Source organism: Lagopus leucura, unplaced genomic scaffold (assembly GCF_019238085.1).
Source record: "Lagopus leucura isolate 7727_CA_CO unplaced genomic scaffold, USGS_WTPT01 Super-Scaffold_741, whole genome shotgun sequence".
In the NCBI taxonomy this organism is placed as follows: Eukaryota; Metazoa; Chordata; class Aves; order Galliformes; family Phasianidae; genus Lagopus; species Lagopus leucura.
Genome location: NW_024962256.1, coordinates 6,864,695 through 6,890,931, shown reverse-complemented (window position 1 = coordinate 6,890,931; position 26,237 = coordinate 6,864,695). Strand labels below are relative to the sequence as shown.

Genomic DNA, 26,237 nt, shown 5'->3' with positions numbered 1-26,237 from the left:
TGAGTTAAGGTACAGTCCTGCAAGGAGCCAAGCATGCTAAGCAAAACAACACAGTGTTCAGCCATAAAGTTTACTTACATGCTTAAACACTTTGTTAAGTTCTTTGCTTAATTAGGCCAGACTGTGTTGTTCCTTGTGGGATTGAGCACAAAGTGAGGCACACTGGATTAGAACTAATATTTTGAAGCTAAAAGCTAAAAATGGAGCACTTAGCTCCCAATTCTGCAAATGATTAAGCACATGGGTAATTACTGATTTCATTCATTCATCAGTGGTGTTGATTTCAGTAGGGCCATGCAATACTGGTAGTTGCTCAAGTGTGTAAGCATATGCAAGGTTGGGGCCCTGGGTTAAAAGAGCACAGAGGCTGGGGAGATGGATATTTGTACAGTGCATAACACATGGGGTCTGCAAGGCCTGTCACAAGTCCCTGGGTAGCACAATAAGAATAGTAATGCCATATTTAAGTACTCTTGATTGTTAATGATGCTAAATACTGGCCTCCCCAACTGAAACACGGCTCAGGTTTTCTGTTTCAAGCAAAGTCATGGGTTGATGGTTGGACTACATAACCTTACTGCTCTTTCCAATGATTGTAGGATTCAAAGAGCTACCACCAACCCCACTGTTAATAGTGCAAAAGAAACAGCTGATATTATCTGAACAAGAAATCCTGCAGCCCTGTGTCCACCTGGGCTATTCCTTTCCTAAATGTGAATGTTCAAATACTTCACCTAATCCAAAAGGAACAAAGTGAAATTTGAGCTGCAGTAGATTTTGTCTCAACAAGTTGGAGAGAAACAATTTTGCTGCTGCTCTTTTGTCTGTTTGCTTTTCCCTGGCTATATTTTGTTTTGCTTGGCTTTTTTTCCCCCCCACTTTTTAAAACAGACACAGACCTTATCTGCTAGGAATGGCTTAATCCCTGGTATCTTTTTGTTCCCTTTAGATGATTTGGCAGTGATGTTTATAGAGCTTATGATTCAGGAAAACCGGAGAGAGGACAGAATAGAAACAAAATGAACGGAGCTCACCCAGGAGAGCCTCCTGCCATTCCATGAAGCAGCTGTTAATGATGCCTTTGATAACGTGCCATGCTGACGGGACCGTTACATGATTTCTTTTCTGTATCCAGACGGCAGTGTTTTTAAACTGATTGTGCGTGCCCTCAGGGGGAGTTACAATTCCATGTTTTCAAACAGAGCCACCACGAAGCACCTTGTGTCACAAACAAGGCTCATTAGCATAGCTCAGCAATTAAACCCAGCTCGGTCTGCTGTCCTGAGATAAAGGATTCCCAATTTATGGCCGGGTTGACTTTTGCTGGAGATGAATGGGCTGACAGCTTGGAGTGGTGACGTTCTGTCTCATGAGTGCAGCTGTTCACAAGGGTGATCTCTCAGAATGTGACTTTTCCACAGACTAACCCAGGGTATTAGCACTAACTAATTACAAGGGAAAGCCAGGGGCGATGGTTTTCTGGGAATGGGAACATCGCAGGCCCCAAACAGCTGGGTTGTGCTCGTGCCTTTCTGTCTTTGAAAACAACAGCTCTGCTGGAGGAGAGCTCCCCATCTGGCAAGCTCTTCTAATTTGTATAAGAAATGCAAATGATATTTACCTTATTTATTTTTGACTAGTCTTTAAAGGAGTTTAGAAGGGACTGGATGCATGTAGCAAGACGTGTGTCTTCTCTTCAGGACAAATGTGTGTTGTTGCATTTGATGAGCAATATTGTATTACAGTTTCCAAGCTAATGTGTTTCCAATTTTGTGAGCACTGCTTTTAGGAAAGAACTTTTCTCATGTTTACTATTCAATTCACTGGCTTTCTGATATCTAATTTTCCTTCCTTTGGGTTGAGCTTGTATAGGAATATTTAATGGTTTTAGGTACTGTTTTTTTTCCCAATTTAACACTTTAATTTGTACAATATTGTTTGCTGCTCCTAAACATAAAGAGGTTTGAATTCCTAAAGCAACTCTAACATAGGGGTCCTTCATGTAAAATAGGTGATAGAGTGTGCTCTGCAGGATTCAGCTGAAGGAAATAGAAAGGGCTTTCTGGTGAAGCAGTGGAACATTCATCAGAGCAGGAGCTCAGGGAGGAGAAGTCCTAACACCTGTCAGAGATCAGGTCCTGCCTCAGGTGGGAGTTTGGGTTGCAGAGATGTGGGCTCCCAGGACTGTGCTCTTTAGACAAATAAAGCAGTAAATCTGAACTGAAGGCTTGTCATCAACATCTGCTTTATAACAGCCACAGATCCAGGTGGGCTCCTTACATCCATTACTGGGGATCAAAAATGCAAGAGAACTGCACTTTACAGATATTTTAAGGTTTGATCTGCTAGTAATAATGACAGTGGGATTGCTGCAGGAATGTACTAGGTAAATACATAGGGTACAAGTGAGCTTGGAAATATATTCTGCAGCTTGTTACAGGGGAACGTGAATGGGGCTTGGGGTTTCTGAAATGTTAAATATGAACCTTTGTAGCCTGAGACCCATTGGGAAGGGGTGGGTGAGGTGGAGCTGTGTGTATAATACATATATGATGTTGGGTGAGGTAAGCAAGAAATGAAATAGTAAATGAGCTGAAGGAACATTGTGTCAGCCTTCTGCAGCCTCTTGTGTGACGCCACCTGGAGACCTCCCCCCTTCCACCATGTCAGCCTGCTTGTTAGAACTGGATTCCTTTGTCCCTGATAAGTATATCTGCAGCTGTGACGAACTTTACCATCCCTGTCCCTGTTGGCATGCTCTCTGTGTAGGTACGAGTTAACAGTAAGACTCAAAACTTTACTGTCTGGTTTTTGGTGAAGATCAAAATCCAGTAGTAAAAGGCTGAAGATTTGACAGGTCTGATAGCTGGGAACATCAGATGCTCAGTTGCATATGTACCAGCACTCCCCAGGAAAGTCATGCTGTTTTCAGGAAAGGGTCTTCGGGCCAAAAAGTCTCTCTAACTGACTTCTGTCCATCCTAGAAAAGGAATTCTTTTGCACTGTAAATATCTGCAGAAGCCCCTTTATTTTTAAAACTTATTTAAATAGTTTTTCTGTGAGCATGTGAATATTCAGAGCTAATTTAAGCCCAGTAACAATAGACTCACTTTACTTAATTACCCTTTGCAGAATCATCCTAGCATTCCCAGGTGTCCTTGGGCCACAAATTGAAAACTACCTATGCACTGGAGGATAAGGTGTCTAATGGCGGTGGACAGGGATATGGAACGCAATCTCTGACTTGGGAGAGCTCTTTAGGAAAAAAATGATATTTTGATCAACAGTCAGCGGTGCATCCACAGACTCAGTGGCCACAAGTACAATTTAGAACTGCGTTGCATATGACACTGGTTTTGAACCTGGGCCAAGCAGTGAGCCAGTGAGGTACCTCATAGAGAGGAATGAGAACATGAGACACTAATCTCTCTCCATTCGCTACCGAATAAATGCCAGCATGGGGTCTAGGGCATCTGAGTCTTTAAGATCAGCTTGTATTGACTACTTTGGAGTCGACATAAATTCTGGTTAATCTGCGTATGGCTACTTTGAAATGTCACTGCTTTCTTGGCAGCAGTGATTCAAAGATGTCTCTGGCTGAAAAGGTGATGGAAAGGGGGTAAGCTGTCTGCATTGGTGGGTAACTACATAGTGTATCTCTTCCAAAGCACATATCAGACTTTGAATCCTTCTGTAGCTGCCACAGCTGCTGGTAAGTGACAGAGGAGCCCTTAACTCTGTGTGCATGTACATGTCCACCCTGTAGAGAATTTTCTCCTAATGTCTAATTTGAATCTGCCTTCTTTTATTTTAAAGCTATCATCCTTTGTCCTTTCACTATACTACATTATATATATCATCTTAAGGTAGGGAAGGAGAACAGTGTATTTCCACAACAAATACAGGTAGTGTTTACTGTTGTTTTCACTTCCTGCTGCAAGGTATGTGCTGCCTAGCAGAGATGTTTCAGGAATTAACAAAGAGCAGAATAGAAACTAGCAAAGCAAGTGGACTAAGCAAACTTTGTTGAATGCACATTTTTCTTCATTATTTTCTCATTGGAGCATGATGATATCTGATGGAGCATTATGGATGGGGAGAAGGAAAGAAGTGTTAGCAAAGCCTGAAAGCAACACTCTGCTGCTATGGTTAATGAGGCAAAAAGGAAATTCTGGCTGTGGCAGCAGTGAAGTCCGATGAGAGGAACTAGGCTTAAGTTTGGATGAGGGAGTGGAGCTTGAAGAAGGAACTTTACTAGGTCAAATATGTAAAACCTTTTCCTTTACAATCTTTTCCTACCTTCTTAACTAGGCATCTATGTGACTGTTATCCAATACTGATGAGCTGAGCTTTTAGTGCCAGCCATCTGAGGAGAAGATGTAAGCAAACACTGATCCTGGCCTTGGCCATATCAGGTAAAATAAAGGACTAAATACATCGTATTGGGTCTGGGTCTGTCACTACTGGGCTGCCAAGTCTTCCTGTTGGTGATTGCTGTGGCACTGTGGAGAGGGCCTTGCTGCCTTCCTGTTAACTTTCAGGGTATCCAAACTCATCAGGTCAACAGGACAGAATGACTCGTGCAGCCTCCGTCACAAGCTTAACAAAATCTAGAGTTCAGTGTGCTCAAGAAACCCAAACCCCCTGCCTTGCTCAGTGACTTTGGGGTTCCACAACAGTTGGGTGTCATGTGAAGGGAAAGGAACTTAGTGCAATGTGACAACTCGTGGATATTACCAACAGTAATGAAAGTCTTGAAATTCATATTCATTTGCTTGGTTTTAGGCTGGGAATCTCCAAATGTCCAAGGATTAGGCACACAATATGCAAGTCCTTTGTGGATTTGACTGAATGCTCTGCTGCTAGTGGAATTTGCCACTTCAGGTTACATTCCCCAGAACAGACAAGGAAGAAAGATGCTCTCTTAGGACTCAGCAGGCTGGATCAGAAGTTATGGTGAGCTGGGCTTGGCAACTCTAGCTCAGAAGCAGGTGCTTAGATTGGGATCACACCTGTTTTGAGTTTACAGAATGGACTGAATCATGGAGCTGGGAAAGGTAGGGCCAGCCAGATAGCCCTAGGAAAAGAAGAGCAGAAGGCATATAGCCAGCAGTGAGTCATGAGGAGCATAGCAGCTCTATCAGGTCTGTATAACTTGGCTTATGCTTTCCTGCATGTGGACTGCTTCAGGTAGAAATGTACACAACTGTTGTATGTATCTGTAGTGGAAATGCTAAGTCACAGCTAGAAGCGGTGATTGAGCACCTGGGCCAACTCAGGGGAGCTCAGGTGCATGCAGTGCAGCTGGGTGACTGCAAGGGCTGGAGCCAGGATCCACCCCTTCCCAGCCCTCATTTAAGGGTTGGCAGTGGAGGTGAGGGGATCTTGCTGGAGATCCCTGCGTACTTGAGGTTTTCTGGAGGTAAGCAGCTTCTTTCCTTTGTTTCTACACCTATGGCTGTTGCATTTGGGCAAGTCCTCGCTTGCTGCAGCCTAGGGTTTTGCTACTCTGCTGTCATTGTTGTGCTTTCTGTTGTGTTACAATGTCAATGTAGTTACTCATTTTCTAAAGCCTCTCCTGGTTTCTGAGAGTTAATGTAGTCTTACTTTGAACCTGTGTGAGCTCCTGTTTACAGCCAGGGAATTCTAAGTGCTAAGATTTCAGTGTGCTGAAGTCTTCTAGAAGGCCTGGTCCCTAAAGTCAGACTTGCTGGAAGTTTTCAGTGCTTACGTTGTCTCTGATAGGATGTTAGAGAGTGCTTAGTGCAGTCTGAGCTTGGCTGCATTAGGTCTGTTAGTGCTGATGTGGCCATTTAACTGAAATAACAATAACTTAAGAAAAGTTGTCCTTGTTAAGCCACTGCCGTGTCTTAGTGTGCTCAAATTCTATAAATAGCTGTCAGTTTGCCCTAGGAATAGCCTGGTGTTCTATTAATGTTATCTCTTTACTAGTGCCTACTATCTATTCTGGAGTACTTATCTGCAGAAAGCTCAAACTCTACACCTATCTCAGCTTTCAAGTGTCTATGGAAGCATTGCCTTTGGTATAAGGTCAGTTATTATTATTTTTAATGGGCATTCTTTGGTTTCATTTTGACTTTTTTTTTTTTTTTCCTCCACTGGCTTGCACTGGTACAGAAAATAACAGCTGAATTACATTTGGTTTTCCCTGCTTCCTTTCTCTGCGAGATGAGGTTACAACGACCTCATTTACCTAAATCAATAATCTGCACCCAAATCTAATAAAGATCTAGCAGGGCCTGTAAAATAGCATGCAGCCCAGATGGGAAGGGAGGTCCTAATGGCCATTCCACTCATTAGCTATTTATCAACCATTAACGACGAGAATAGGAGTGGTGCAGGGAGAAAAGGACTCAACAGCAAGAAAGCAGAGAACCTTCCTGAATAAGAGAAGATAAAGACAATAATGCACTCATCTGCAGATTACAGTGTGACTCTGACCAGAGAGGGAAGTGCCTAAGAAGGGGAATTCCCATGGACATTTACTTGTAGAATTCTGGGTTTTCCTAAAGGAACTCTCTATTCAAGCTGCTGTATGAAAGAACATACAGAAGAGCTGAAGTATGCTTATGTCCCCTCTGTCTGAGGCTTCATCCCTTCATGGGTATGAAAGCACTAAACCAAAAGGTAATGCTTCCTCAGCCCATATATTTATATATATATATGTATGTATATATATCTCCAATATAAGAGGAATTTCTTTGTCTGATCTTAGACTGGTTACTTGATCTGTAGCAAATTTAGACTAAAAAACCCTCACAATCTCCCGGTTACTTGCATCAGTACAAAGACTTTCTTTTCACGTGAATGAGATGAATGTACGAGCTGGCCATATAATTATTTTTTTCCATTGAATTAGTGAAGCACCGAATCAGGCAGGCGGCTACACTGAGAAAACTAATCTTTCATCCTTGCTTTTTGAACAGAAACTGGCTCTGTGACAAAATGGGACTTTTTAATGCTGTCAACAACATTATTTTGTATTTGAAAATGAAAGCCACTCTTTTATTTTTTAATTTTTTTTACTTAAAACGACAACAATGTTTTAGTGGTTATGCCTTTTTATACAGGTTTGGAGCTTTCACACTTTGGGGAAGAGTGTTGATATTTCACGGAGATAGGAAATGCTTTTTAAAGTTGGAGCAGTAGAGCAAAAGGAATCCAGCATCTCTTGAATCTGTGGTATGAACAAATGCAATAATGTCCCATGAAATAATATTTCAGATTCCAACAATGCAGAACAGTGATTCCAAAGAAAACAGGAAATAGAAATAATTAGTTGAACATGAGGAAGAATCCCAAACATTACTAAAATTCCAGAAGTTTTATGAAATGGTAGCCAAGAACTTGTTTGTAAATCCTTTTCGAATAATGGTTGAATTTTGCTCTGCAGTGAAAATCAATTGCAGTAAGTTTGTGTTTTCTTTGACTGCTGACTTTGACTTCTTTGGTGAAATAGTTGCAATCCAGTTTTCCTATTCCTAGAGTCTTTACTGTTCTGTGTTTCTTGCTCCATACACCTCTCTGGGATGGCCAACAGGAGCACAGCTGAAGCCAGAAGCTGATTTACAAGGCAAATAAGGGGTGCTGAGTCCTTTCCCCTTTCAAAGCATATATTACACACACTGCTGTGTGTGGAGAGGACGGTGTCAGCAGTGTTGGCCCTTGCTAAGAATGGAGGCAGCTGTGTAACATTTTTCAAGATGGTTTGGGGGATCTGCTGCATTCTCTGCTGGTTTGCTTGACTGAAAATCTGAGCCATGTTTTCTGTTTGAAGTTGTCTGGCTTTAGCTCTCAGCCACAGGTTCTTGTTAAGCCTTTCTCTGCTAGATTAAAGAGCCCTTTATGACTGGTATTTTCTCTCCATAGAGGTACTTAATACCCTGTAATCAAGTCACCCTTGGTCTTCCCTTTGATAAGATTAACAAATCCTGCCCATCCAATTTCTCACTGGAAGCAGTTCCTCCTTACCAGCTTTTAAACCACTTCAGTGGCAGTTTCCTTCCCAGTCTCTGATCTTTCAGCCTCTTCTGAGACCATGCAGTTCCCTCAGATGTGCATGGCCTCTTTCTAACAGTCCCACCAGTGCTGCAGAGAAATGGCCTCTCAGCACATGCTGAGGTGCTACAAAGGGCACTATTTTTCTGCATAGTACCTCAAGGCATCACCTCCATTCCTCGTCCTTTGCTGTACAGCAGTAATAAGGCTTTTATTAAAGGACCTGACTTACAGATGAGTCATTTAACTGTAAGATTTCCTGCATTTTTTTCAGTGCAGCAAACTGTTCTGCTCAGCCATTAAGTTTCATTTTTGCTCTTCTGATTCCTTTTCCTGTTCTGCTTCATTATATCAGTCTCTCCCACTTGCCAGTGCTGTGTTTTGCTTTTCTAGGGAAGAGCAGGTGAAGATGGTCATGCTCGTGGTGGAGCTGTGGAGCATCTCCTAAGGGGAGACTTTAGGAAGGGAGGGATCCTCGTGAGCATGACTAGATGTGCCTCATAGCTGGATGCTGGAGGAGAACTGGCAGCCACACCATGACAAGGGATTGCATGTATTAGTTAAAGGGTCTTGAGATTTTACAAGCAGTGGCTCTTCAAGTGGTGCTTGGTGAGGAAGTACCCTGTGGTACATTGTGCAACTTATGTGAGTTGCAACTTAATGCAACTCATGCTGATGATATCTGCTCTGAGCCTAGAGGGGTTTGCTCTCCTTACAGAAGAGGTTTGGGATAAATGTGTCCACTTCATTTGGTAAATATGCTTCTGCTTGCATTGTAAGTTTTATTCAATTTGTTCATCTGTGAGAGCTGGAAAGTTTATTTTTTTTTTCTGGAGAACTGAATCAACAGGCTGTGCTTAAAGATTTAAGAAGGTTCTCCATTTGCCAGTCTGAAATCTGATTTGCTGAAGCCTCTCTAATGAGCAGGCAGCTGAATCACATTCTATATTTCTCTTCTGTGTGCAGTGGGACAGATCAGAGGCATAGTGTTGAAAGGCTTCCAACACTGCTGAGTTCATATATCAGTGAAAGATGTGTGTGGTTGTTCCCCTCCCTCTTTCAGAGGAAGATGTTTTTTCATTACATGGCTCTAGACCTGTATTTTTCCATTCACTAGTTGCTACCTCTGTTCTCCTTTTGTTTCCAAAGTAGGGGGGAAAAAAAAAATACAGATGGCTCTGGTGTTGTTTACCCCAGGAAGCATTTTGAGCATTCAGTAATAAAACTGGAGGAAATCCTTCACTTCCTTTATGCCTCCTAGCAAGTAACCACATCACTATGAAGTAAGGATGTTATTGGGTTCTGACCCAGTGTCACTGATGAGAACACAGTCATAAATACTTTCAAGATGCAGTCTTGAATTGAGCTGGTAGATGAGGAAAAGCCACTTCTGTTTTGGAGAGGAATTCTTTCCTTCTGCAACCACTTTCTAAATTGCACTGACATTATGCAATTAACATACAAAAGCTTTTGTATCCACAGGATTGTTTTTCATGTCAATAAACACATTCCTTTGCTTTTCAGTGCAATGTTTAATAATTCTCATTTCCCATAGTGGAAAAGAGTCCTAGTACTTTATTTGTGTTACACAAATTACAAGGAAGAAACAAAGCCATATCTGATCATAGTTATTAAATTAAGAATATTTGCATAAATATTTTTTCCTAATCTGGTTTGCTATTGGTAAACAGTGTATTATCAAGGTTTAGCAAAGTGTTTGGTTTCTAGCTGCGTTTTTGCTTTCACCCTGTCCTTTTTGAAGCTCGTTTGACAGACAAGGCTTGCTTCTTCTCAGCTATCTATCAAGTGTATGTGTTGAGAGATGTTATTCAAGAACGTGGAGACCTGATCTTATAGATCAGGAGGTATTAGAAATATCTGAAAATCCATGCAACTTGTGTGCCTGGCAAAGGCAGCTGTGGTCTGTGCCTTGTGTTCCAGGCACTGTGAAATCTAAGAAAATGAAAGGGATGGGTCTGGTGGGTAAACAAATACCCTAAATGTAAACTCGAGCACTGGAGTGGAGCAGCCTGTGCCTTGTATGCAGTTACAATTATTTTCTTGCTCTCCAACATGGAACTGCAGGGAGGAAAGTGCAGTCTTCTGTGCATGCTCTGCTTGGAGCTAAATCGAGGCTAAAGAATGGAAGAGGTGATGCTGCTGCTGTGGCTTTGAATGGCCCTTAGTATGTGAGCTCATTCAACTCTGCTTTTATCCCCCTTTGATCAGACAAAACTGGAATCCTTTTTTGCCATGGTAGTCTATCTGGTGGGAGGGTACAGGGCCAGACATTTAACTTGAAAATGAGTTTACTGCAATAATGTTTTTGTTTTATTGGCCAAGCATTTCCATGAGTGGTGAAAGGGGGTTATTGGGAAACTGGGATGAATGTGTGTTATGTCACTTTTGAATCATATCCTGTGTGTGTGGAACATGTGAGCCCCAATTAAGAGACCCACCAGGCAGAGAGGGGTATGTCTGTCATGTCTACACTGTCATACGCATGGGAGCTGAGGGCTGTGGTGATGAAAGATTTCAGTGGGAAACTACAAAGCTATATTAAAGGAAATGCTTTCAACATAGCTAAATCAAGACGTGTGGCATTTCATTTCTGCCTGTGTTATATATCTCTAATCTCTTTTTGGCCAACTGATAGCCATTAGACAAAGCTATGTTGCTTTGCAATTTACTTATTGCAGGATTGCAACATAAGTGCTAACAGAATATTTTCCCTCATGTGTAACTTAATAATTTGTTGGACGTGCATTCAGCCCCTGCCATGCCTGGAGCTTCCAGAGAGGTGTGCCGCTGCTTTCTAGGCACTTACAGCATTCAACCTTTTGTTGAACACAGCCAGGTGCAAAGCATTTCACAATTGTTGCAATGTCTTTTTCTCTTCCATCCATACTTAACTAGGAAACAAAACAGAAGATCGCTATGGTATCAATAAACATGCTGTCAGCAAGATGTGTGAGCTACCTGCAAGCTGAATTCCATTTACAGATGCCAGTGAGTATGCTTTATGCCTTTTTCCCCAAAAATCAGTTTCTGTAATTGATTGCATGTGTTACAAAATCTTGCTTCTATTTCTGGAATTTTTATGAAAGTTGTGAAAGTGAGAGATATTAAACCAGGCTTGGTAGAATGGTTTTCAGGCAGGAGCAATAGGACTGGAAAAGACTTCTTGTGTTTATCTTTAAGAACTAGCGCTTGCACTGGGGAAGACTTCGCACCTTGTTACTCTTTCCTAAGAGTTTTGGTATATTTGTATGAACATACCAAAATATTTCTCATTAAAATCACTTAAACAACCTTTTCCAAGCTTTTGTGACTTTGGTTGCACTGAAGCTGCGATCTTTGTGCACAGAAGTTCTGGCGCACTCACCGTAGGACGTGTGTCCTTTTCCTCTGGGATGGTGCTGTGACAGTGCAAGGATCTAAGCCAGCACTCGGGTGGGAGCAGCAGGGAGCTGGGAAGGCATTGCCTCACAGTGTATAATGCTAAGTTTCTCATTTCAGTTTTTTTCACTCGGTGCCAGAAGTGATTTTCTCAGGTGCTGTCATTGCAGTAGTACGTATTTCATCTTTGTTGGTGAAGCAGAGGCACGTGCCTTGCGCTGACTTCTCTGGTGAGAGGAGAAAGGACAGTGACTGAAAATCAAATCCCTTTCATTCAGGTACCTGGAATAGAGCTAAGGGTTATTGAGATGATGTTTATAGCATCACAAATTATGTTTAATGAGTAATGCTTGTGCTCTCATTCTTTCTGTGCTAAACCTCCTCCTTAAGCTCTCAGTGCCTCTGGCCTTGGGCTCGTGCTGTGTTCAGCTCCAGATCTGTGTTTGTGGTAAGAAGTCACATGTTTCCCAGGTGACATTTTAGTCATTTCTGTGTTTAAGTAGATTATCAGTTTCTTTCATTGAGTTTCTGTTTTCAGAGAAATAAAAGGAGGCTCTTAGAAGAACTGGCTGCTAAGATTTGTGTGTGCTTGTGTATTGAGTACTTATTTTACTTCTAGCTATAAACAGTTTAATGCTTTTGAATTACTGTTCAGTCTCATTTGGTTTGGTTGTGACCTTGAGTCATACGTTTCCAGGACTCTTGCTAATGGACCTTTTAAATGACAACTATAAAATACATCAGGCCCTCTGATAAGGGGACTGCTGCTACACTGCATATTATTTTAATGTTATTCTACGAAATAACCATTATAAGACCGTTATTATTTTTTAACTCTGGTTTTATTTTGTCGCACCAACATTACAACAATCTACATTTAAAATATTTCCTCATTTGTGCAAAGCACATTTCTCTGCCAGGGGTAATGAAATGACCAAGCAGTGACCCTCATTTTTATGTTTCTCCTACTGTGAAGAGGAATTGAAGATGAAATGTAGAAGCTAATAGCTGTGCAGCCCTAGTGAATCTAGCAAATCTAAAGAGCCCAGCCATGGGATACATTTAAATATTAAAGCAGTTCTTATGTGCTCTAAACAATATTTGATGCAGCTCTCAGTATGCTTTAATCTGGCTAAATGGTTATTGTGTTATGTCCTCGCTGTAAAACTGTCTGGCTCTTTTGTGGTCAGGATGCCATTCCCTAGCGCAATTTAGATTCTACGTGGATAAACATAAAGGGCCAATCTCCAAAATGAATCTTGTACAGATTCATGCTGCATGGAGCCATTCACTTTTATTTAATATATTCTTCCTGATGTGTATCGTGTGACAGTTGCCTGTAAGGTGGGGAGGATGCTGGGTTTTTTTTTGAGGGTGGGAAAAAGAGGAACTTGGCACAGCTCAGACCTGTAAGGACAGCAGTATCTGGCACTATGCTTGCTCCTTTACCTCTGCTTCACTGCAGCAGGAGTTGGGTGTGGGCACGGATGAGATGTCCTCTTGCCAGCCTCATTGCTGAGAACTAGAAAACACACTTTTTTGGCTGGGTTCTTCTGCTTCCTGTATGATTCCTGATATTCCTTCCATGGTACTGTATCTTTTGTGGGGGCTACTGAGGGCTCCCAAAGGTATGGATGCAAAGTTCTTTTGTAGCCTTTCTGTCAGAGTTCTGTGTTGTCAATTAATGACTGAACTCGGATTGTGTCATCTCCTGGAGGGGCAGAAATCACTTCTCACCTCCTTTCTTGCTTCCTGATTTGTGAGATGTGTATGGAAACCCTTTGCTGCTGCTGCTCTCTCTGTCACAGATGTGATTGTAATAAGCTAGTGTGAGAAGGATGCATGTAGAATCTTATCACTCTCTATTTCTGTAGGAAAGCTGGCTAAATAAGGAAAAAGCAGCTTTCTCCCCTCCCTCCCCCCCTTTCCAAATTATTCTGATGAAAATCCCACCACCACCTCTCCTCTCTGTCCTACCTCTGAAGGGAACTCCTGCATACCATACAGAGTGGCTGCAGTTGTGCCAAGGGGACAGAACACGTAGTAACCCCTGGGAATGGGGATTCTGAATTATCCTGAAGTCTGAGCTGAAATTACTTCAGTGATCTTCTAATCCCAAGTGGGCAACGATCCATATTGTGAACCCTTCACATGTAATTTGACACAATTAGCAGATTTTGCTTCTGAGACCATCTTGTGATGGGAAGGGAGAGCTGAAACATTTTCTGTGGTTGGGGAGTAGGTGAACCAGCCCTGGGGAGAAACTGATGTTGTCCAGCCCATCTGAGGCTGGGCCTATGCTGATTAAAGAAAGTATAGTTCATCTGCTGCCAAAGGGAACATTTCCTTGCTTATATTCCAAATGAAAATCAGAACATTGCATACCACCCCAGTATAGGTTTCTTTTGGACTGAATAACATTTGGTCTATCTTGTTTTCCTTCGAGCAATTTCCTGATCCTTACCATCGACCTTCCTATTAGTAAATCGAATGATCTTTGTCAGTATGACTCTTTTATGATCTTGCTAATGAACTTTCCATTTTATGCTTCTTGTCTGATTAGTAATGCCAGAGATTTAACCAATTTCTTAGACTTTTTTTGTTCACTTAAAGAAGCTTCATGCAGACTGGCAGAAACGGAAAAAGCCATTCATCGATTCTGAGCTGCAGTTGAAAAAATATAATTGTAGCTTTTGGTAGCACCTGAGATTATTTATGATACGATTCCTTTCCTTTTTTTTGGCATTCTCTTAATTTTCAAACCTTACATTTCAGAAACATCTTTTGATTTGTTACTGAGTCAGTTGTTGAACTTGGTACATTACAGAGAAGAAAATAGGTTTACTCATTGTCACTATGCATAACTCAGTGTACTGGTTTGATATGTGCTCTAATTCCTCTCTCTCTCCCTAGAGCTTCCTGGGGCTGGGAAGTAGATGCTTGGTGCTGCTTTGCTGGGGTAGTGGACCACTGCCTGGCTGCACTCTTCAGCATGTTGTACCAATTCCATGTTGGAAACTGGGTTCTGCTAAGTAGGCTGGTGAGTGGGCAGCAGCTGATCTGACTGAGGGTCAAAACCATGGAAAGATCTCCTTTCCAAGGTTTGATAGGATGAAACTGGCTACAAGAGGGTGAAGGGCTGAGAGAAACAAGGAGAGGCTCACTGAAAAAGCACTGTAGGAGGAGATATCCTGCATAGTGAGGGAAAGGCCTGTGACTGTGGCTGCTTGAAGGTCATGGGTCATATCACTCATGTATGCTCATGCATCAGATCACTTTTTTGTGATAAAGCAAAGGAAGACCTCTTTAGTGCCACTTGCAAGAAATGTGCCACCCACTGCAAAGTGGCTGGCTTAAGCTTCTGGAAGATGTGGGAAAAATGCCTGGTACCTTTGTTACCTAGGCTTCTCCATAGAAGCAGAAGTAGAGCTGGAGTTTGTACCAGCTGGACAGGAAGGCTTTGGTGAGACCTTTCAGAGAGCAAGCATAGATATGAGTGAGCATGGGAGTCTTGTGTATTATGATCTGCAGCAGCCAGATGAGGTTTTGCTATTAAAATACCTTTCTTTGGGCCTCTTTATTAGCTTTTGTATAACTTCATAATCACTGAAAGTTGGGTAGGGTTCATTAGATTCACTCACATAGTACTAAATTGTTTCAGTGGTGATTTTAAAATTATTTCCTAATAAACTGTGGGTGTAAACATGTATTCCTTGTGTACTCATAATTGCCATTGTTAGTTTGTCAGTGACATGGTCAGTGCAGCAGCAGAGAGATGGTAGATGCTGTGCAGAATCCCGTTTGTTTATAGCTCCACAGAAGTCATACCTCTTGCAGGTAGTGACTGTCTCCTATGTTTTCCTTCCCATGCACTACAAGCAGATGCAACAGAAACATGCCAGACAAAAAATGTCAGAATATTTGTGATCATTTTCCAGCATCCCAACATGTGCCCTTCTCACATTTATTGCTGTTGCTACAGAGGGTAGGCAAGATCTAATTAAAGACAAGGAGGCCTGGATCTGCATATGTTGCATGTGTTTGGGGACCGTCTGGCTCGAAGGAGTAATAATTGGCTATAGGGCCTTTCACCTCTGTGGCATGGCTTTGAATACAGATCAGCACAGGCAGTGACTTCTAATGTCATTACCATGTGACAGCTGTTTTCCATGTCAAATTAGCTGGTAGCCTTAGTGCTGTTTCTATAGGAAACCAATACCAATAATTACCACATCCAATGGTGCTTTTAGCACCCTTTAAAAATAGATATAATTTAATGAATTTAGTTTAATGGATATGCTTCACGTGTACATATTGGTAACACTGAAATCAATAGAACTCCACTTAGCTTTTTAGTCAGTTTTGTATATAAATACATGCTGGAGGTAAGTACAGTGGTACAGTAGTAACATCTAGCTGACAAATTCTAATAGCTCTCTGAAACCTCTTACCTCTTTTCAGGTGCTCACCTTTTTCATGTGCTCATAGCACATTTGGGGTTAGACTGTGTGACTGTGACCTAAACATGCAAAAATCGCAGTGAAGGAGAAGCATCAGCAGAAAAGGTCAGCATGGTTCAGGGAAAAGTCCTTGATAAATGACTCCTATTTCTGTGGTGAGAGTTGTAAAAAGAGATATCTCTTATTAGACCAACTCATAGAGCTGAATGAGACAGATAAGCTTTTGGGCACGTGGAATCTTTTATTTTTCCTTTTTTTCCCATTTCTTTTTTTGTGCCAACCTCAGATTACATCAGCAGCCCAGCTCAATAAGAGCTTTTGCACTTTGCCAGCTGTAACTGCGATGTCTCAAGAGGTATGGTACGTGCCTTTCTGATTTATGCCATCTGAAGTAGTGGCTGTGGTCTGACACTTGCAGAGAAAACGTTGCTACTTGCTCTGTGGGGGCACCATAGGAAAAAAGCTGTGCTTGGAGGTTGACCTTAAGTTCCTTAAGTTTATTTCTCTGTTGCCTTTCAGGGTTCTGTTCTCCATTGCAACATTAACAATAGCATTAGTAAGGCTGTGAACTGTTGCCTCATTCCCTGGCCTGAGTGGGAAGCAAAAGACAAGGCTGGGCGTCTTAACTGGATGTGTTAGTGCTGGGGAAAAAACAGCCATCAAAGCTAAAACCTTCTGTGGAAATGTGCATTAAAAAAACAAAACAAAAAAAAACAAACAAACAAAACAACAAAAAAAAAAAACAAACAAAAAAACAAACTTTTGCTGCATGTTCCTCCCGGACTGGAGGGACAAACTTCTCCATCAGAAGAGCCCATACTTTTGTTATCACTGCAGGGCGGAAAGCCTGAACCTGTCTTACTGTTCTTCCCTGTTTGGTATCATGCATTTCTGCAAGGAATAGCAACTACAGAGGGCACTTGTTGAGGAAGGTGCTGCCTTACTTCACGCTGAGGGGTGAAAAAATACCTGACATCTTGACATTTTTTCACTACGTGAAATTCTTTTTCTCACAGCAAGTTCTTTTTAAAGCGATGAAGAGAAATGTTCTCAGCATGACTGTTCCTTGCTTATGATCTCTGATTCTGTAGATTTGCATGCCTGCCTTCTCAAATTTTGTAGTAACTACATAGTCATGCACTATTGTGATAATTAAACTTGGGGCAAAAGATTAAAAACCCTATAATTCTGCAGTCCCCCATAATATGTGAAGCCACTCCTACTCGGTAATGAAACCATTATTCTCTAACAAGTTAAACATGCAAAAGTGTGAAGGTCTTTTATAAACAGAGTGCTATCTGCTAGGGAAGAGAGCCTTCAGGTTGTTGCAGAAGACCATAATTTGCATGAAGTGAAGGATTATCCTGGGAAGGCACATTAATAGAGATACTGCAATCTTTCATTACAATGATTGGAAGAGTGGTTTCTCAGACCTATCTTCTTGGAGGGGTTTCATAGAGTAGTTCTGGAATAGGTTGGGGGGTACCTGTCACCAGCAATGTAGCTGAATTGCATGGACTTCCTTGGGGTGATGTTCTTCTGAGGTCTGCCCCAGACCTTACTTCTATAATTTTTTGTTATGCTCCTGTTCTTCACACTACGTGTGACTGTGACCCGTCTGCTGTGCATCTGAATCTTTTATCCCTTATGAAGCCTTGTTGCCAGGGACCCCAAAAACAAGGTATCTAGAAGATACAGTAGTTGCGAGATGGTTATAATGTTGATTTGGACTTCAGAATGTCTAATCTACAAGTGGAATACATGCAGAGTTCATGAATAGGAGAGCGGTAGTCATTTAGCAACTAGGACTGGAAAAAGTGTCTTGTGTAGGGGAAAACTTAGTGACAAGGATAGGAAGAAGAAACCTGGGGATGTACAGAAACACAGCGTCTCAGTAGGATGGTGGCCTTCTTTCATTACTGCATCATGAAAGAAGCAGTCTGCCTACTTGAGGTGTGTTTTATACCTTCATCAGACTTCTTTCTGTGTGAAAAGCAATTCCCTTACAAATGGCCTTTCATCAACTATGGGGTCACAGCAGAAACAATCATCAATGTATTGCTGATGTGGCCAACGCATCTTATGAACTCTTTGACCTTAGCAGTCAGCAGAATTTCTTCATGTGAAGCTCTAATACAAAAAGTACTAGTATTAATGAAAGAGCTCTTGACCTGTTTGGTGTTCGGGGTCAGTAGAAGTTTACAGACACCTTTGCCTAACATTCCTATCGTGTCTGGCAGCTTGAATCTCATCTTGATTTTTCACAGGCACTGATTTAATAATACAATTCTCAAGTTCTGCTACAGCCTTTCAGTATAGCAGGAATCTAGGAAAGCTGGAAGCCACTCTAGCAGGAAACCATCACTCATTGGGCATTGCTCACTTTGCTCACATTCACTGATTTACAATATTCTCATCGCACTGCTAGGAGACGAGAACAGGTTTACTGCAGTTGACTCTGAAGGAATTTTTTTGAGACCTTACCCTCATGCTTCTATATTCCTGGGTCAGGAATCTCTCAATAAATGGGAATAGTTTCCCAACTTGTCTTGATCCAATATGCTCTTCCTACACTTCCAGTACGCTCCAGAGAACGTAATGATGCATTTCAAGCAGTCCTTAGCTGCTAAGCAGAGAATGACAAATAATAGAAGCAGGAGTTCTTGTGCAGAAGTCTCTTTCATGAATGTCTTTTAAAGAAAAAGCTTGAAATAATGTTTAAATATTGCAGTCATAAGGACTAACCTAATTTTATTACTTAGGAAAAAAAAAAAAAGTATCTACTTTGGTCTTGGACTGAAGCACAAATGAATGTTGAATACAGGTGAAGGGTACAGCAAATTCAGTTGTGTGGAGTAGTGGTGTACATAAATGCCTGCAGCTCTCCAGTTCTACTTCGGACTCCCCGAGGACATCCAGGTACCATCTCTACCCAGCATGGTTATATGTAGACTGGAGTTTTGCACATATTTGAGACTCTGTTCTGCTCTTTGCAGTGGCACACGTTGTTTGATTTCTGCTGCTTGCCTGTTGCCAGTTGCATCACTGATTGACAGCACTGTTAAGCAGCTGGGAATAGAAAGCTATCTCCAACTGTTTTGTCAGCCTCGCTGAAGTGGTGGGATGTGCATAGGTAGGAACAATGACTGTGGCAGTCTCCAGTGAATAGTATCTTTGTTTCTAGTCTGGAGTGCTCTCTTAGCTGTCTGGCATCTGACAGAGCTGGTTACATTGCAGAGACAAAATAGATGGATGCTTGCCTGAGCTGTGGGGCTAAAAGTTCGCCTAAAAACTAATGGTGTTTCAGCTGCCTGACTTTTTGTAGCAGGTGTTTACTTTAGGAAGGTGATTGTGTCAGTTAGAATGCTTAAAATTCAAGCTAGCTGATAAGTGTTACTTTACGAACAATTTACTTAAAGTGATCTCTTGGTTAATTTTTCTTGCCTGATTGAAATCTTCATTCATTATCATAGGGTAGCCAAACTCCAGTTCTGTTACAGATGGGGTGATGCAAAAAGCTGGTGGTTCATGCCCCTCTCCCTCACATTCCTGAGCGAGACTGATGGTAACCAGACAGCTGATTTCTGTATGAGTGTATGGGACTGATAGCAGCACTGTTACCTCAAAGTCTGTATCTGTCTTCCTCTTCCAAGAGCTGCATCTCTTCCAGGTCCCTTAGAGCAGGCCAGGAAGGTCCACTACTGAAGGTGGAAGTACTGAAGTGTCAGCGGCTTCAGCTCTTTAATCCTTGTTATCCAGGGCGTCATCAGATCTTCTCTGAGAGAGAGAGAGAATAGGCTGCCAGGAGAGAGGTGTGGAATACTTCATACCCTAGCTTGGGTAAACATCAGCTTCTGTGGGAGTAGCTTTATTTCTGGATTTGTTATGCTTGGTTTGTCTTGCTGGTTTTAAATATTTGTACAAGTGACTAGAGCTATGCAAACTGTGCCTGAAGGAAATGTGAAACAGAGGACAAGAATTAACTGGGGGTACCAACATTTATCAACATCTTAACTAAAAATATTGTGATGGGAACTGAAGAAATGTGGGAGAAGCTTGAGGAAGAAATTACTTTCCTCTGACCTGGAGAGGCAAGTGTCCAGGGAATGTATTAATCTGACACAGAAGCTAGAGGTGAAAGTCTGTTTGAATAGGCTTATAATTTACAGTGTCTTTCAAAGCACTCATTTATCCATGTTTAGACCTACCAGTAGGTAGGAGTGCTTGTGAAGTTACTGATCAGACATGTTGGCTTCTGTTGCTGTTCTTATTGTCAATATTTACCTTGGTTTTTTTTTTTTTTTTTTTTGAGGGGTAAAGATTTACAAAATCTGTGGTAGCATCTGAACAGTTGTGCAAATGTGGTTGATGCAATTTCTGTCTGATAATCCAACTCTGAGTGGCATTACAAATGCTCACTGCCATTCATACAAAACAGCACAGTTTAAAAGCTCTCCTGCAATGGACAAGTTGGGGCAATTTTGCAGGGATTAAAAATACCTAAGTTTGGGGTGTGCCACCCTATCATGTACCAAATCACAGCATTGTACCTTCACATGAATACAAGCAGATGCCTTTTGAATTAATGGATTCCTTCCTGTCAGCTGCTGCAATGGAAGACGATGCTTACTGAGGAAAAATGTAATACTGCCAAATAGAATACTCTGAAAAGCAGAGGCCTCTCAATATGCAGGAAACAGAAATGGTGGGGGATAGTAGCTCACTGTGAAAGTATCCCATGTCCTGTATTTGGGGTGTTGGACTAGATGACCTTTAAAGGTCTCTTTTAGCTCAAACAACCGTATGATCCTACCTGTTACTACTGTCACACCAGTGGCTCTTCTTTGACTTTTCTTTCAATTCTAAGAGGGAAGATATCAATCAACTGGGTGCTATTCTGGGGCACTGTAGAAGTGAAACTCTCTCTGCTTTGTTCCTGGTTCCTTAGGCCATCAGTTCTGCCATCTAAATCTCTATTTTTGATATTACTCATAGTTTTGGTTGAGTGGTTGTCTTCAGAGTGTTCACTGATTATTTTAATTACAAGTGAACTGAAATCCCACTCAGCAATTGGAAGCATTTCCTATTGTTTCGTGAATGCTTAAAGGAGTTAAAGTTAAAATATGCTGCCAAGTAAAGAGAAACTTAGCAGCCTGCCATCCCCTTGCAGCAGCATGTGGCTCTTTGAGCTCCAAGGGGAACCTCAGCTCACACCCCCAGCTCCCCAAAGCATTCATGTTGTAAACTCCTGCAGGCACTTCTTTGAACTGACAAAAGCAAATCCTACTGAAACTTGCAGTGTATGAAGGCAAGAGATTTTCCACCTCTGTTCTTACAAAGCAGAACATCTCCTGCAGCCTCCCCTGTCTCAATTGACGAGCTGGGCTTTATTCACTGGCATGTGTGCGAATACTCCTCCAAGGAAAACATACAGGTTTCATTTGACAAAAAGAGCGATGTCTTTTGTCTTTCTCTTCCAAATGAATTTGTGAGCATGAGGAAAAGATGCCTTCAGGAAGTTTAAAAATAGTTCTCATAGCTGGAATTTTTGTCCATATTCCTACATAACCTCATCTTCTCTTCCATGTTTAAAAAAAAAAATGCAACTGGAGACAAATAGCAGGAGCAGCAAGTGTTATCTGAGAACAATTTAGCATGAAAGCATTGCTATCTAGCAGCATTGGAAAATGGTATCTTGGTATATCCTGGTTTTTAAAGCTGCTTGTTCTGGCAGACGTTTTGCTTGAGATGAGCGCTGTAGTTATGATTAGAGTATAATTGGCATTATTCCACAGTTTTCCCTTTTGTATAGCACATCATGCTAATCACACTGTATTCCATTTTTCAATAAAAGGTCAACAGTTCACTGTTTATGCAGAATGTGCAATTTAAACTTCATGTCTGTCATTAGAGAGAATCTAGGTTTGCTGTATCAAATGAGGTTGTCATAGAAACTAGACCCGAGATCTCTGTTTACAGCCTTTGGAGAATAAACACTTTGCGTTTATTTCACTGAAAAAAATAGGTGAACAATTAAATAAGGTTTGAAAACAAAACCAATAATGGCCCAGAGAGGGATGTAATTCATCAAAAATCAATATGTGTTATGCACCTGGTAAACTCCGAGCATTCAAGCAGTTGACTGACAGCAATAGAGGAATATTTCCCAGGGGAAGTAAGGGAGTAACTGATAGTGTATCATAATGCCTGGAGCAGAATTAATTTAAATTTGCTAATAACTTTTGTTTCAGGAATTACAGCACTGAGGAATACTTAAATTTTGCTTGATGTCAGGTAAGGCTTTCTTTTTGTGCTGGCACTATGGGTGTTTTTCATAGCACTGAGAGAGATTTTAGGGTGTGGGGTGTAACATTCCATACCTTCCTGTCATAACGAAACTCTTCCTTGTGGATTATATCAAGGTTTATGGGCATTCTAAAAATATCTCTGGTATCTGCAGCTTCATTAGCAAGCCAAAGGTCTTCAGCTTCAAACTTAACACCAGGGCTTGAGCTCCTCTTCTTGTGATGTGCTGTTAACTTGTAGAGCTCACTTGTGTCATGCAGTGATATTTAGTAATGTTTCAGAAAGGGATTAGAGAAATATGTGGACAAAAGTGGCTTTTATTGTTACTGTACACTAAAATCACTGAGGCTATCAGTCTCTTCTCCTTGAGGCATAATCTTATTTCCAGCTGGTTGTTTATGTAGGGACTTTGTCAATGACACTGCGTTGCTCTACTGATAAGATGAATCATGCAGATTGTGTGCTTTCTGAAGCATCTGAACACTGTCTGATGTCCACATGTGCAGTCTCTTAAAAATATAGGTGAACAGTTTGCCTCCTCCTTGACTAAAAATGTGCCTCTCAACAGGGGGCTGTGGCCAGCTTCTGAGAACAAGGTGGGGTAGGAAAATTAAGCTAACGTGGAAAGCTGGCAAACCCACAGCTAACACAAACTGAAGGGAAAAAAATATTTTGCTTCTGTGTCAAAGCAAACACTTCTCTCTCTACACAAACATCACCTGGGTTCTTCTAGGTGGGAGATATTCATGCTCCTCCTTTTGTGCTGTAGAACAAGATTGTGAAATGTGTTACTTTCAGCTGTTTGCCGCAATGAACTTGTCTGCATGTTTGCCAGTAGTGAATGTAATCTGTTAGTCCTCAAGGGCTGTTCCTGGTGTCTCATTCTCCTTGGAAAAGAAGAGACAGCTCTGTGAAGAGTCACCTGCACTGTTATGCTTCTGAATGTGGCCTTTCAGGGGTATAGATTACCCAGTGCTCGAGCCCTGAAATGGCAGTAGCAATGAATACAAACACCAGAACCATCAGTGTGTAAGGCTTCAACTGTGAGCAAAGCCCTCACTTTTTTTTTTGGTGTGTGTGTACTTTCTGACCAATACAAAGGTGTTCGTGTAGTTCTGTAAACACTGCTTCTCTACCTTTCCAGAACAAAAAAAATCTTTTTATGCTTGATGTGCTTGCTCTGCAGCACATATTTCCCTTCTAATTATCTGCTCTATTTGTGGTTGTTGACCTCAACTGCAGCATAACAGAGAAGGTCTGTGAATCACAGAATCACAAGGTTGGACCTGCAAGTTCATCTAGTCCAACCACCCAATCAAGGCCTGCCTTGTTGAACTGCCATTGGGACAATCCTTATGGTACAATATAACGTGATCCTGCCTTAAGATGGGCCTTGAAAAGCACTTTCTGTTATGCCTGTGCTGATGCTGAGATTCACAGCCTTGCACTTGGGTGACTGGCATTGCGTCAGTTAAAAGAATGAGAAACTCATTACCCATAATAAGTTGTTTATTCTGGTCTTAAGCTTCCCTCAGAACTTCTGCTTGTAACTGTGCCACGTTAGCATAGGGGCCTCAAGCCCGTGGACACCTTCAAACGGAGAAGCATAATTAGTGGCAGGGGCTCACAGCATCTTCACTTGGCTGAGCAGCCTGAAAGGCTTGGGAATACCCTGGGGACATCTGCCTGCTGGCTTGGAGCTAAGCTGTCAGTGAGCAGAGTGTGTGTAGTCCTGGAGCTGTGAATGGAGAAGATTTCCCTTTTTTTGTGTGTCAGTTTTTAATATGTTCTGCTTGTAGCACTTTAATTTCAGCATGTCACAAAAGCTTAGGTTGATGGGCATGTGGCCTACAATTCTATTGAGGTGGGAAACCTTTCTCCAAAAGGAATTGTCCTGTGGTTCCTGACTGCCCTTTCCTCCAGCCTTGCCTCATCTTGTATTGCAGCATGAGGGGAGCAATCTATCAGCTGAGCTAGCTGGGGAGCAGAACAGGTAGATCTGCAGAGAGTAGAGCATAGTGGAAGAGCCTTGCTACCATGCCTGGGCTCCTGCCTCTTCCATGAGTACGATGATAGGCAGCCTTGACAAATGTGGATGGCTGTGCTGGCATCTGATGGGGATTTAAGGAGGTAATATTGCTTACTGAAGTAGAAGGAAGCATTTCTTTGTGGTGTGATCTGTCTTCAGTGCTGATGGCATGCATCTTGAGGCTTGACAAATGCAGGTTTCAGGCCACATCTCGCTTATATTCTTGGAAGCCTTCACCCTACTACTCCCTGGTATTCATAGTTTCCTGCCATGTATTTTCTCTTCTAGCTGTCAAGCTCCATGCATTCTGTTCTTCCCACTGTTATTAGGGGAATTCTTGCTGTTGCTGCACTGATCTCTCATGTTGCACCAGTTCTGTTCAGTGATGAAGCCACTGTCTCTGTTTAGGAGGTATTTTTTCCTTCCACATCCATTTGCACTTGGCTTGTGCTGGACTGAATACAGTAAGTGAATTGTAGCCTGGGCTATACATTTTGTTTATATAGCAGTTACAAAGTCTGAGGTAGTTTTCAAAGTTATGAGTGTTTTTTTTAAAGTCCAGAGCAAGCTTTTGTTTGCAGATTGAATGAAAAATGAAAATGTTACAGCTTCTTCACCTGTCCAGGTCTTTTGAGCAAGCCAGGGGATCTTTTAAGGGATTCTATGACTTATCCTCTTGGTAAAAACACTTTGTTCATGGGCGCAGCCTGAATCTCAACAGGTGTCCTTGTGCTAGCAGTGTCAGTTGTCACATCCTGTCCTGCTGCTGCTTCAGGTCACTGGTGTGCATGGGAACAATGATGGAGCAATAGAACCAAAATCTTTTGAAGCCTCTGCCGGAAATTTTTGTTATGGATGGACTCTGTCTCCATTGGAAGATGTGAAAGAGCAGGACTGGGCTGGTTTGGCTGAGTGTGCTGCTTGGAGCAGATTGGCATTGCCTGAAGCACTGCATGTGAAGGCCAAGGCTGTGGCTGTTGCATCTCAGTGACAGAACTTACCCTCAGCATCCAAATCTTCCTGAAAGTCTGCAATGCCTATGACAATGGGATGATCAGCTATTCTGTGAGGGACCGCGGTTAATCCATAGAGCCCATATGCTCACACGTGGCAATGTGTTATTTGTCGTATTCACTGCGCTCACTCCTCTGTGACCTGCTCTTCATCTCTATCTCCCCATGCACACTGGGGATGGATGGCTTTCTGTGAGTCTACATGGTAAACTACCCCTGCCCCACCTCCAATGGATGCTGTGGGGAAAATAAAAATAAAAAACTCTGTGCCTACTGTTTGCTTCCCCTAGTTCTTAGGTATTTGATTCAGTTGCTCCAAAGTGTAATAAGATTATTTGAATCCTGTTTTGCAATGTTTTTAACTTCACAGACTGCAAATGGCCCATCCTGAATACCTGAGCTGAAGCTCACTTTGATGGGATTGAAGATGGAAAGTGAAGCGGCAGCTGAAAGTTATGAGTTGAGTTTACAGTTCAGAAAAAAGCTGTCTCTGCAAATGTGGAAGGACTAGGATATGATGCTACAGTTACTGCTGCCTGCATCTGACCCAAAGCTTTTAATGAGTTTTAATTTCTGATTCTCTTTATTCATGTTTTGAATTTAAAGAAAAAAACAATACACATGGAGATGTTCAGTCTATCATAAGGACTCTTCTTCAAGAGAAGATGATTCAGAACAACCAGTGCTTGGCAAAACTATGAACAGAGCTGGTATACAGAGCTCAGCAGTTAAACAGTTCAATCCCCAGCTTGGGCCATGGATTTTTTTGCAGTTAGTGTTGGCATAAGGTGATGGGGGAGAAGAGGGCAGAGGCTGCTGCTGATGTTCTTAATTTCTCATTTACTATCAGGCAGCACCATATGGAGAAGAATGGAGCATTTAAAGGAAAGAGAGATGGATGGCACTTTTTCCCTTAAGCTTCCTGTAGAAGTCAGGGAAAGTGAATTTTCTGCAGGTAGCTTAAGCCTTGCTGGGGAAGTGGCATTTATGATTGCTAATGGTAACGAGACT

At 41.8% G+C, this 26,237-nt stretch overlaps 1 long non-coding RNA gene across 3 annotated transcripts; it reads left to right on the top strand.

Moving 5' to 3' along the window:
• Positions 1-5,366: 5,366 nt before the first annotated feature.
• Positions 5,367-25,302, top strand: LOC122175847. 3 transcript variants are annotated; one of them, XR_006177521.1, is made up of 5 exons: positions 5,367-5,422; positions 5,953-6,051; positions 10,936-11,028; positions 22,130-22,172; positions 24,920-25,302. It is a non-coding gene; the product is annotated as an uncharacterized LOC122175847 (long non-coding RNA). The 3 variants fall into 3 exon arrangements; XR_006177522.1 differs by lacking the exons at positions 10,936-11,028; positions 22,130-22,172; positions 24,920-25,302 and adding exons at positions 15,880-15,983; positions 16,398-16,909; XR_006177520.1 differs by lacking the exons at positions 22,130-22,172; positions 24,920-25,302 and adding an exon at positions 11,539-11,672.
• Positions 25,303-26,237: the final 935 nt, after the last annotated feature.